Genomic DNA, 10334 nt, shown 5'->3' with positions numbered 1-10334 from the left:
TGAAGGCAAGACGGCAGGCTAGGAAGCGGCAGACGGGTTCGGAGAGACGGCGGTGTCAGGCGCCGGGATGGCCGGCTGGACAGTCTCGGCTTGATCGCCTCCGGCAGCAGCCAGCTCGGTTGGGCGCGACTCGTTGCTAGAGGCGCGGTCGAGCTGAGGCTGGTTGCCCACTCTGTCTTCTGGCGCCTCCATCTCGCCTTTGTCCTCCGCCTTGCCTTCCTCCTCGGTGCTGGAACCGATCACCTCCATCAAGTCCTCGTCGTAATCCGGGTTCATCCCGAACCACTCCAGCGGCGCCTTCCTGCCGTCTTCAGCCCGATCAGGGATGAAGATGCTGGTGTCGGCATAGTCGGCGATCGCCGCAGCACGAGCGACGAGGGCGTCTTCCACAGCTACCAGCTCTGCCTGGGCCACTGACCGGAACGTGGCCAGTCGGTCCAGGTCTAGCCCTGGATACCACGCCTTGATGAATTGCAAGGCCCGTTGCGCTCCAGCCCGGGCCGAGGAACCCTTCCAAGCCTCAAGACGACGAGCCACGACCTCCAGCCAGTCGGCACTCCGACTGGCGGTGTGCAGAACCGGCATTTCTGGCCACAGGGCGGCAATCGCCTAGGCGCCGGCATGTTGAAGCCGGCGTAACATCCGATAGGCCGGCCATAGACGAGCCTCGATGCTCAGAAGCTGCTCATCGAGGGTCCGGGGGCGTTGGCGGCAATCTCCGCACCATCTGCCCTCCGTGCCTCGCGATCGGCCTCGATGGCTTGAGTGGCCGCCTGTGAGTGGCCAGGGAAGAAGTCTGCCAAGACAAAAAAGAAGCAAGTCAAAATCAGGAGCCAGCCAGACCCTCAGTCGGCGGCTCAAAGGAAACAAAAAAGCTCACCGTCGATGATGTCCTCAATCTCATGGAAGCCGAAGGTCAGCTGTGCCTCCTTGTCAGTCTAGGACGAGCGCTCGCTTTCGAACTCGGCCAGGAGAGCAGTTCTCTCTTCTCTGCCTCGTCATGCGCCTTCTTGAGCAGCTCATTCTGCTCTGCCAGCTGCGCGGCCAGCAGGTCGCACTCTGCGGCGAGTTTGCTGCACTCCTCCCCCTTGGCACGCAAGGCGGTGTTGGCCTCGCCCAGCTGCTACTGGAGAGTGGCATTGGCCTTTGAAAAATAAAAAGGGAAAAACGTTAAGTCGTCAGCAAAGAAAGTCGTCGGGAAGATCCGGCCCGACTGCTCAGCAGTCGGCCCGAATCTCGGGGACTACAGCGCGCCCCACGAAGAAGAAGGAGGACTCACCCCGGCTCGCCAACAAGTCGGCAGTCCACCAGCCCAGCTCCGCAACGTTGCGGTTGAAGGCAGTGATGCGGAGGTTGTGATACTCCTGCGCTAAGAATTTTTAGACAAAGATAAGCATTGGAACTCGCCAGAAGGAGTTCCGGGCCGCCTGCTCAGCAGCCAGCCCAAAACTCGGGGACTACACCCAGTGGGTGTGCTGGCACGCCCCCACAGAGAAAAACGAGGAAAAAAAGTCAAAAAAGAAAGCATACCCGGACGGCTACTCGCGACGCCAGATGCGCCTTGGTGCAGGTCTGGATGGCGTCGCCCTCGGCTCGCAGTTTTGCCTGGACATCCAGAAGCGCCTGGTTCAGCGGGCCCGTGCCACCTCCTCGCACCCACCCAACGGGCGCAGCGCTCGTCGCCTCGGTGTCGGGGATGGCCGAGCTGGCAGCGCCGGTCTCCAGGGGGCGTGGCGCCGAAGTCGCCTTCTCAAGGCGGGGATGCGTTGGCGAGGCAACTTGGAGGAGCAGCCTTGCCACAGACTCGTCCTCAGTCGGCGGCACAGGCGAGCCTGCCGGCTGTCTACCCTGCACACTCCCGGATGGCGGTGGAGACGGCGGTGGCGGCACGGCCGTGTCCGACATGGAGGCCTCACCGCTTTCCCTCTCCATGATGGGGTTCTCGCCGCCGGCTTCCCTAGTCTGCCCCATGAACTCGGGGGCGGCGGTGCGGAGTTCAGCGGGATGACGAGCAGCGCCGATTGGTGCTGAGCGGCCTCCTCAGCTTTTCGCCTTGCTGCAATGGTGGCTTCGGCCTCTTCCAGCTTCCTCTGGGCAGAGGCCGCCGCCTTCTCGGCCTCCGGCTTCTCCAGACGGGCGGCTTCGTCCTCGCCGCGCTTCGCCCACGCGTTCCGCTCCGTCGCCTCTCGGAGGTCGGCAGCGGGGTCAATCCTCCGAGTAGTGGCGGACGTCTCTGCCGACCCCATGACGGAGGCGGCGGCGACACTCTCAAAGGTGAGGGGAGCCCTGGAGCAAAGAAGACATATAAAAGAGTTGGACAAGACTCACTAGCAGAAAACAAAACCGAAGGCAGAAGCACTTACGTGGAGACCAGCGGCGGCTTCTTCACTTCCTTACGGAAGCGGTTGGCCTTTGCGATCGCCTCCTCCCGCTTGGTCGTGGCGGCCGCCCCCTTAAACTTCTTCGACCAGCCGCCAAGCATGCTCGGCCCGGCCCGGCGCCTCTTCACGCCGCCTTGACCATCCAAGCCGGCGGAGGAACAAGGCGGGGCGACTTCCTCCTCGGCGTCGTCATCAGGCCAGTCGGCAAAGGTAGCCGAGGGCCTGAAGCCTCCTCTCCCTCCTCCTCCTCTTTTGGCGTCGGCCTCCATCGCCGCGGCCCCCAAGTCAGGGTCGTCAACGTCGCTCTCCGCTCGGTCGGGGACGAACTGATGGGGCAGGCCCGTAGTACCGGCTGAAGGCTGGATGAGGGGATTCTGACTCGAGAAAAACCAAGAAAATCAGAAGTCGGACTCGGCCAAAAAAGAAGACGGAACAAAAGAGAGACGACTTACGACAGGCGGGGGGTTGGCGCGCGAGTACGGCTCCTTGCCGAACCGCCAATCCGCCGTGAGACTGCAGTTCGTGATGTAATTCACCGTGTCCGCCACCTCCGCGTGGGGCATGTCCTTGGAGCACAGCCGACTCGGGTCCCGGTGGCCGCTCATCTGATAGATCACATGAGGTCGGCCTTGGAGCGGGAGGACTCGGTGTGCCACGAAGGCGGCCAGCAAGTCGGCCCCGGTCAAACCCTCCGACTGCGTCTGCACTCGGAGTTGCACAACGGCGGTGGCGCCGGCAGGAGTCAGCATCTTGACCCGGCGGGACCAGCTGGGGAGCCTCCCAGCCGGTGTGCCGGCTGCGTAAGGCGGCAGATTGACCCAGTGGCCTTCGGAGGTGACGTTCTTCATGTAGAAATATGACCGCTGCCACATCTTCACCGACTTGATTAGCGGGATGGTGGGAAACGGGTTGTCGGCCACCGATCTCCGCATCGCAATGAAGGCACCGCAGTGGGCCGGCACGCCGGCGACGTGCATGCCGAGCTTGGGCTGAAAGACCTCCCCCCACAACTCGATGGTGGGGAGAACACCGAGGAAGCCTTCGCACAGGGTGGTGAAGGCGGCCAGCAGCACTACCGTATTTGGGGTAAGATGGTGCGGCTGGAGCCCATGAAATTCCAAGAAGGAGTGGAAGAAGCTGCTCGCCAGCAGCCCCAGGCCGCGCATGAGGTGCGAGCGGAATATGACCCGCTCGCCCTCCTCCGGCGCTGGCGATACCTCCCTCTCTGGCGCAGCGCGGGCTCGCACTAGGTCCGCACCGGGGAAGCGACGCGTCCTGCGGAGGAACTCGATGATGTCGTCGTCCACCTCAGAGCCGTCCCACACGCCGGAGCGCATGGCAGGAGGTGCGGTAGCGGAGGAAGAGCTTATCGCTGCGGGCGTGGCGTGGTTCGGCGCAGCGGCGGCGAGAGAAAGAAGGAGCAAGAAGAAAGCAAGGGGAGTAGGGGAAATGGACGCGCGTGCTCCGCTGCCCCCTCCTCCCGCCTACTTATAGGCTAGTGGGCTGAGAAGCCGATGGGGCGAGCATGGGATTAACTGTGCACAGGCCCCCACGCCCCCCACGATTTACCACACGGAGTAACTGCACGCAGTTACGATGTCGGAATCCCAACCGTCCGCCCGGCCGCAGCGGATCCGTTCGTGTGCCGAGGCGCGGTAGTGGCGGGCCCCGCCTGAGGCCCTGTCCCGTGGCGCGCGTGGGTGGGCAGACTAACCCTGCCACATGGCGTCACGCGACAGACCTGCAACAGGCGGCCGCTTGGAAGCTTACCAGGCACGCTGCCTGGACCCCGCTGCGACCTTCAAGCTCTATAAGAGGCAAGACGGCTTTCTGCGAAGTCCGACTCCAGCTAGTCGGCCTGGAGGAAGACGGCGGGCAAGGCCTAGATTCCACCAGAAGGAAGAAACTGTTGAGACTCCTCAACATATCACCCTTGGCATCTCACCAGCTTCGGGGACTACTATCGGAGTAATGGGCCACAGGTAGGCTAACCCGAACCCCAGAACCTTTCAAAACATCGGGGCAAACCGCGCCCCTCAAGACTCCGCGATAAGGAGCCGCCTCCTGGGAGTCCACGGCCAAGTCCCCGGGGCGACTTCGAGATAAGCCGACTCCTACTGGCGGCTTCCGCAGAAGCCGGCTATGGGGAGTCGGCCCGCGACTCCGACTGTCCCTCACGGCCGAGTCCTAGGGGCAACTTCGAGATAAGCCGACTCCTATTGACGGCTTCCAGAGAAGCCGGCTATGGGGAGTCGACCCGCGACTCCAACCACCTCCTGCCTTCACCATGATGGACGGGACGGGGTACGCTCGCCACGTGGCCTATCCCCCTCCCGCCTACGAAGGGCCAGCATGGCTACAGTTCGTCGTATCACTGGAGATCTCAGCCCCCGTGGGCGGCGCACTGTGCCCACGACGGCCTGCCTGTACGGCCCAGAGACGGCAGGTCCCACCCGTCAGTGGGGGTATAGAAGACGGCAAGAGCGCCACAAGACGGACCCATTGGGAGTCGGCCGCCGGGAGTCGGCCAGCCCCTCCCACGAGCCCCACATGCCATTAACCAGACAAAACGGGGAATGGCAACAGTGACCGCCCGTCGGGCGGCGGCACTGTTGCCACGACCCCATGACCAAGCAAACGTCATTAGAGGCACGACTACAGTACCAGGCCTGTCGGCGGGCCCCAGCAGTCGGCGGAGAAGACGGCGGCCTGAGAGACAGACGACTGGGACCCGCGCCCAGCCGGATTACCATTGTATCCCTGGGGGGCGGGCCTATATAAGCCCCTCGGGGCACCCATGCATGGGAGATCGTCCCTTTAGACTAGACCAGATCATATAGGAAGGAGGGAGCTAGCCTCACCTTCTCCTACCTCCAGGAAACAGCTCAAGGAGCAACCTTGTACTCACTTTGCCATAGTGATCATGCGGAGACCCCACAGAGCAGCAGTAGGGGTGTTATCTCCACGGAGAGCCCTGAAGCTGGGTAAGATTCGCCGGCATGCATGCCTTCACCTCATCCCGTTTCCAGGCACCGGCGACGTTCTACTCGCCCCCACCATGATAAGACATCCTTTGGCATATGTTGCATCCAACCCCCAACACTCATCACAATTCTAAATTCACACCGAAAGCACATGAAGGTTTCATGCTTCGTTTTGGAAAGGACTCACACACCTACAGATTCTTCAACACCTATCACCACAAGGTTGTTGAAACTGTAGATGTGCGGTTTGATGAAACTAACGGCTCGCAAAGAGAGCACCTACCTTTTGTGCTAGATGAAATGACACCTGAGGAATCCATCAAGTTCAAGGCTACTGAGGATGCCATACCCACTGAAGAATCTGCTGAAGAAGTCATTCCAGTTCATGAAGAAAATCATGCTAGTGCATCTAACGAAAATGGCTCTGAAGAAAATGCTGGGCCCAATCAAAGTCGTCAACCGACTCATGCTCTCTTTGCAAATGAAGTGCAAATTGAGAGAATCGTCGACGAAATCAAGGCACCAGGTCCTCTCACACGCTCAAAAGCTTCACATTTGTCTAACTTTTGTGGGCACTTCACTATTGTCTCTATCACAGAGCCCACCAAAGTAGATGAGGCATTTCTGGAGCCTGAGTGGATTCAAGCTATGCAAGAGGAATTACATCAATTCGAGCTCAACAACGTGTGGGAGCTTGTAAGAGTCCAGACCCATGCAAGCACAATATCATTGGCACCAAATGGATCTACCGCAACAAGAAAGATGAAAATGGCCTCTTGTGGTGAGGAATAAGGCTCGTCTTGCACTACAAAAAAAGACACATCCGTGACATTTTGGGTTGAACGAATTTTTTTGTCATACTTATGACACTTCTATGATGATAATTGTGTCAAAACCCGGTATCATCATAGATGTGGTGGGCTCCTACTTCTATGACAAAAAATCTTGACAGAAAATGGGCTTTTCATCCTGGGCAGGCCGGAGACGCAGCTGCATGACATTCTTTGGGCCATCCATGACAGAAAAAACCGTGGTAGAAGCGAGGGCGAGGAAAATATTAGGGTGTTCCCAGTTACGGTGGGTGGTCGGGGCCGAGCGATGCATGGAGGTTTGCGTGTTTCTCTCTTACATGCACGCACGTGGGTGCGAGGCATTGTGCTCTAACTGAACCCGAGAGAGGCGTTCGCCTACTGAACCCGAGCGATTACACTGCAGGCTACGCGTTACTGAACCTCAGCGATCGATTGATGGTTGTGAGCCCGATTGAGCGATTCCTTCGCTACTGCTGCTAACTGAAGCCGATCGATGCTGCCTCTGGATAAACAATGAGCGTTGTTGGGGGAGGGGTTGGATCAACATTTCCTGATATGGGTTGGATGAACAGGCCCCTGTGGTGTTGCCGCTGGATGAACAGGACCCTGATCTATCGATTCGGTTGGGCGTCGATGACCACGACCCCGTGGAGGGCTGGATGAACAGGACCCCGTGGATGGAAGGTTGAACCATAGCCGGTGGAGGGCTTGTTGAAAAGTAGTCGGTGGAGGGCTGGATGAACAATATCTCGTGGAGGGGTGGTTGAACAGGACCATGTGGAGAGGGTTGGTTGAACAGTAGCTGGTGGATGAGCACACGGTGGAGGCAGGATGAACAGGAGCCCGTGGATGAACAGTAGCAGGTGGAGGTTGGGGGAGGTCGACGGTGGATGAACAGTAGCCCATGGAGGCTGGAGGAGGTTGATGGTGGAGATGAACAGTATCCCGTGGAGTCCCGTTTTGCGGTATGCCACACCCCTCCTGATGAACAGGACTCCCGGTTCGACCGTAGCGCTCCAGCACAAGTCCGTTTCTTCCGTTTTGCGGTACACCACACCCCTCCCGATCAACAGGACCCCATTTCGACTATAGGAGGTCCAACAAAAGTCCATTTCCTTCGTTTTGTGGTCCACCAAACCCGTCCCGATGAACAGGATCCCATTTCGACCATGGCCGGTCGAACACAAGGCCGTTTCCTCCGTTCTGCGGTATGCCAGGCTGGTGGGTCCCAGCAGTCAGGGGGCGAATCGTTTTTTCCCCATAATATGGACGCACTTCCCTGCGTGTGAAGATGTAGCTGGAGGGTCCCAGCAGTCAGGGGGGAAACGTTTTTTTCATGAAATACGATGGCCCGTTCGGTAGGTCCCTATTGGCAGGTGGAGGAATCATTATTTTGCGCGTAATAAGAAGGCACTTCCTTGCTGCGGCCGTGGACCTAGCCGTCAGCCTCTCCACGTACAGTACTCTTCTGATGGAAGTCATTCCTTGACCACATTGAGCATGCCGCGCCGAGAGCACCAGGGCGGTGGACGACGGCGAGGACTAGGAAGGGGATGACGCGGAGCCAGGGAGGACGTGGTAGTGGAAGCCCGCGCGGAGAGGAGTACGAGGGTTCACTGGTTTGGCAACGGTGTCAGGTTGTCGTCGCCGCAGAATAACAGGGGGGTGTGGGTGAGTAGAGGGATGCCCTGCCAGCGGTGGGAGTAGTAGGGGGTGATGAGGCCTCCATGGCAGCATAGCCGGCCACGAGAGGCGGGAGTAGGCGGTCCAGCCTGCGCTGGATTTGGCGGCTAGAGCAAGAAGGTCAGAGATTGAAGAAACACGACGGCCATTGGATTGACATTCAACGGTAACGTCTGCTACAATCGATTGTTGATGTATATAATAACTAAAAAAATCTTTCCTACACGTCAACTTAATAGGCCCAGAAGTCAGACCATTCCCTATTTTTTTAATAATTTACTAGCACATATGCCCGTGCATTGCAACGGGAGAAAAATTAGTATACATTTAAAGTTTGTGACAATTATATGTGCAAGCAAGACCCTGTGTGCACGTGAGAAAGGGACATTTCGGTTCTCGGTTTTGCCGGGTGTGAAGTAATCAATCCGCTACTTTTCCATTCATTGATCGAGGGTAGCTAAGAATTTTGTGACGTTATCGTACACTAGAAAAGGCCCATGAATTATTCAATCTACTTCTCCTTTCTATTGAGGAGATTTTAAGGTATGTATTTTCTGAATATTGCCAGAACCTTAAACCATTTTAAATTCTGAACAATTTTTGTATAAATTATGTACACTTTCAGAAAAATGTGATTTTATTTCTAAAAAAAGAACACCTTTTAAAATTTATAAATATTTTTTGAATACACCAACTTTTTTATAAAAATATGAGAATTTGTGAATTTGTTTTTAGAATGGGAACATGTGTTGGAAATTCATAACATTTTTTCAAAAATATGTATCTTTTAATATTATTTTCCATTGTGAAAATTTAACTAACACAAGAATATTTTTTGAATTTGGAGCATTTTTTAAATTGCCATTTTCTTAGAAATCTCGAACAATTTTGAAAAACAATAAAAGTTTTTGGAAAAATGGGAAACTTTTTTCATGTTCCAAATATTTTTGAAAATAGCAACAAATTTTCGAAATTATGAACATTTTCTCTAATTTGATTATTTAAATTTTTTTGAATTTTTTTGTGAATTTTGCATTGATGAAATAAGTTCTATAAAAAATAAAATTGGAAGTTAAAAGAGAGATAGGGTAAGAAGAATAAAAATAAAAATAAGGAACAAAACAATGAAAATGGGCCATCCCATTACTGGTTGTCCTCTGCGAAGGTACGACTATTTGTCACCCTGTGTGGAAAATAGTATTTTCACAGCTGCCTGAGCAAAAATATAAGTGGGCTGGCTTCTCTGGGCCACGGCGCGTGGCCCACACACAAAATTCTGGAAAAAAGCCTTTTTTCTAGCAGACAAACGCATAAGAATTTAGTACCACCTCGGATAGAGAAAAAATCTTTTCGGCGGTGAACAGATGAAAAAATTGGCGAAACGCACCTTGCTTGATTAGTAGGTATAGATATATAGCTCATTGCAACGTATTATGCAATTTATTGCAGTCCTTTTTTTGTTGGTCAGGGCCAGGGTTAAAAATTTAAACAAAATTTCACATGTTTCTGTGGGTTCCAAACTATTTTTAATACCGAAATGTCGAGCCAGATTTAAAGTAATTTGAAGATATACTTAAATAAGGTTAAAGCATAGTGAAATAGGAATCTGAAAATGTGAATTTTTTTAAAAATTATAAAGTAATTGCCGATTTGTCATCTGCTTTTATATTTACAACCCATTTCATATTACTTTCAAGATTTGCAGGCGTCTTGAAAGAGTTACAGCCCATCAGGGCGTAGAAAAATAAGTAGGCCTGGATTGGGCATTCTTCAGAAAAAATAAACTGGGCTCATTTTCACAAAGAAAAAAGAGTTGGGCTGGTCATATGGGGAACATAAAATATAAACCTGGGCTAGACGGGCCACAACCTAGTTGAAACCTGCTCCGTCTCAACAATGACAAAAAAACTGCTCGAGCAGCTACGTCCCAGGTGTCAGACGATCTTGTGTTGTTCTCTTGTCTATTGACTATATACGCTCACAATGTCGTGGATCCCACATGTTAGGAAACCAATAGGAGGAAGCATTTTCTTTTTCCATATGCTGACATGGTGGGCTCCTACTGTCATCCTCTCCACGTACTTTTGTCGATTCCGGTTGTTTTTTGACCATGTTCACAATGTGAGAGGGAGGCGCCACGGCGAGCACACCAAAACGCGCGGAGGACGACGGCGAGGCCTCAGACGTCGGCGTTAATGATTTAGGAGATGGTGGTGCGGTGATGTGTGCACTGAGGTGCAGCCAGCCGTGGGAGGCGGAAGCAGGCGGCCCCGGCGGCGCTGGTTTGGTTTTGGCGGCTGGAGGAAGACAGGACTGAAGTGTCAGATCGTGGGTTCCGGTAGACCCTTGAGGTTCAAACTCTGGGGTGCGCGCGAAGATCTCTCCTCTACCAACTCACGTCTTGTCGCCTCGCAAAGGATCTAGGCTACACAATGAACAACACAAGGGATGCAAGGTTTATACTAGTTCGGGCC

The sequence above is a fragment of the Triticum dicoccoides genome, chromosome 3B (genome assembly GCF_002162155.2).
Source record: "Triticum dicoccoides isolate Atlit2015 ecotype Zavitan chromosome 3B, WEW_v2.0, whole genome shotgun sequence".
In the NCBI taxonomy this organism is placed as follows: Eukaryota; Viridiplantae; Streptophyta; class Magnoliopsida; order Poales; family Poaceae; genus Triticum; species Triticum dicoccoides.
This window is presented reverse-complemented; position numbering follows the sequence as displayed.